Source organism: Pygoscelis adeliae, unplaced genomic scaffold (genome assembly GCF_000699105.1).
Source record: "Pygoscelis adeliae isolate BGI_AS28 unplaced genomic scaffold, ASM69910v1 Scaffold170, whole genome shotgun sequence".
Taxonomy (NCBI): domain Eukaryota; kingdom Metazoa; phylum Chordata; class Aves; order Sphenisciformes; family Spheniscidae; genus Pygoscelis; species Pygoscelis adeliae.
Window position 1 is genome coordinate 2,719,150 of NW_008824002.1, and position 2,855 is coordinate 2,722,004.

Here is a 2,855-nt window from a genome sequence, read left to right on the forward strand (position 1 = left end):
AAACTACTGATTCAAGCTGACAATTTTTAAGTAGAGTTACTGAACAGATACTTAACCTACTAGCATTATCATCCTATCACACTGCCATTATAACCACGATCCAGAAGGTTACATTCCAGAAATACAATTATATTGTTGGCAAGAAAGTTACAGTACTTCGTTTAGTGATAACGCAAACTACAGTAAATCTACCCTTGACTGACAAGACGATTTGGGGGAAGATTTATATTCTCCTTGCAAAACTCTTCAAGGAAATTTCATGTCTGTGGGGACAAACAGGTTTGCTCTATGTAAAATCTTAGGAAAATACATTTATAATAAATAAGAAACCAGATTTCAATAATACTAAGCAGACATTAAAGGTCTTTTGCCTTTTTTAAGAAGATTTTTTATGTATGATTGAAGTTTATACAACACTCCAGAAAAGCCATCATGTGTTAGATTGAAAAATAAAATCAGAAGCATCTTCTGTCATATAGGTATACATGAAAAAACGGGAACGTTAATGTCTTAGAAAGTGTATGTCCAGCTTTGTACCGTTACTCATTTAACAAAGCAGAAAATAAGATACTGTACTGTAAACAAAAAGCTACAGTAAAAGGACATTTTGAAATTTACACAAGTTTGAGTTCATAAACATTTTGGTTGCTCCATAACAGTTTTCATATAAAATGAATAAAAAACCCTTGGACAGCTTTCATCACTCTTGACTACTTTTCACTTAAATGCACACAGACATACTTTATATAGCAATATACTGATGTACGGTAACATGGATATTAAACTATGATTACTGCTTTTTAACTGAGATGTGTATTATCCAATCAATATTATCTGTAATTGAAATACTCATACGTTATGTATTCCCATCATGTTGTTAAGTATAAAAACATGAAAATATAACTTTACATTATTTCAGTTATATACATCAGTTCAGGCTTGACAAAGATTTTTTTTACGCTACGATTTTTAGAGGAATAAGCCCAGAGGTACAATAAATAGCTTTCCACTGTATACAGTAATGCAATTCTACTTTTTCGAACAGTTTAGATTACCATATGAATATTATTTTAGTTTGGTCATTCTAGCATTGAACATTAAAAATCAGAATGCATCCCCCAACATTCCTGATGAGGAGTAACGCACAGAACACCTATGGATTACAGATGCGTCCAGAAATGGTTTAGTTTAATTAGGGGGAAGTTACTGGTTAAGTTTGACATTGAAAACACTGTATATACCTCTTTTGCTGTCCACACTGAGAGTATACACTGTGTTCACATGCTTGCAGAAACAGGCTCAGAGCTTGTACCACAAGAAGGGATTTCAAGTTTCTGATAAATGCTCTGTCTTCTCCAATGTTCAGTAAACATTTTACTTAAGCCTAAGAAATGGATTCCAACTAAAACTGCAAGTCATATTTCAAATTTTATTTAAGTCCAAAATAAAATAGAGATTTACTGATACTGCATGAGGCAATGTATCCACAATGCAGAAAAAATGCAAGCTTTTCAACCAAATGTACGCAATTTTATCTACAGGGAAAGCTAGAGAAACGTGATGTTGCTTTGATTGGCATTAGCATTTAAATTAACGTTATTGCACCTCTCCTAGGATTCCTTTTTGCTTTGTAAGTAGAGTTATCATTTTTAAATACACATAATTAAAACGTATGGTAACTTCAGATAGCAAAGAATATTCATAATGATTAAGATTCAGGAAAGTTTTTATATTTTCATCAGTACAGACTTGCACCTAATTCGAGCTATTATTGATCTTAATTCAAAAAGACATTGCCAAGGTTTTGGGTTTTTTTTCATAACAAAGAACTTTACTAGCTACTGCTTAGAATTACCTTTTAACAGTTTGAAACTGCTTCCTTAAAGGAGCAATTTGAGAACTGTGTTTGTTTCATACTTTAAAAAAATATTTAACACTATTTTACTGCTTGCCATTTATCAATTTTTACCGATAGTCTTCTCCCTCTGTACATGTATTTATGAATGCAATTGTACAAAAGTAGAGATAGATATGAACCAAATCTTTGGAACGTAAGTCCCTGCACGTCAGAGTTAAGAGGAGCTCTAAATCAGCACCTATCTGACTCCTCATGTGCTGGTATCAAGTACTACTCCAACCCAGAATAACCTTGATCTTCAGAGTTCAAAGTGCGTATCTGAGCATCACAGCTTGGGCTCGTCTGTAGAAAAAACTGTGGAACAGATTCAAGTCAGCTGGGGGTGGCGACACTGCCAAAAACTAAAACATTGACCCAACCTTGACAGTGTCCTTTTAGATTTCAGATTCTTTATAACCCAACTGTAGCTAGTAAAATTAATGGAACACTTGCAAATAAAACCATAGAAAAAAGTTTATTTCAAATGTCAAGCATTGCCAAGTAATTTTATATTAACACCAAATGTTAAAGAATAGGATATACAGCAAAGTTTTAATAACAATATTAAATTACAAGATTTGAACCTTTTAATTATTATTTCTTCTCAACATTACATATTTGGCTTTGAAAAATAAGGAACTGATGCCTTAAGCCTTATTTTCATATTCCACTTCCCCGCAGTCTAGATTTTTTTTCTTTTTTTTTTTCTTTTGTCATATTCAACCATTATGGAAGCAAATTTATTTAAAAGCCAGTTTTTGTTTGTGAAAATACCTAAAAATATTTTTTTCATTTTAAATGTTTTTTTTTTTTCTTATAAAACATGTCACATCTTGATGCAATTGATGTCAAGTGTGCTTAAGTCAATATGAACCAAGGGACTAACAACGGTGGCTGCAGAAACTGGTGTGTTGCCTGTACAACGACTTCAGTTAGATTACAGTACTTCCATGTTAGC

The 2,855-nt window shown here is 32.5% G+C and overlaps 2 protein-coding genes across 2 annotated transcripts in view; both read right to left on the minus strand.

Moving 5' to 3' along the window:
* Positions 1 to 363: 363 nt before the first annotated feature.
* The window catches only part of LOC103918006 (glutamate receptor 4-like), a 3,706-nt gene continuing 1,214 nt past the window's right edge, over positions 364 to 2,855 (minus strand). The window contains exon 2 of the mRNA XM_009325248.1: positions 364 to 2,855. This exon is cut by the window's right edge and continues 375 nt beyond it. The gene's annotated coding sequence lies outside the window, so the exon portion shown is untranslated.
* GRIA2 (glutamate receptor, ionotropic, AMPA 2) overlaps positions 371 to 2,855 on the minus strand; it is a 53,308-nt gene continuing 50,823 nt past the window's right edge. The window contains exon 15 of the mRNA XM_009325329.1: positions 371 to 2,855. This exon is cut by the window's right edge and continues 375 nt beyond it. The gene's annotated coding sequence lies outside the window, so the exon portion shown is untranslated.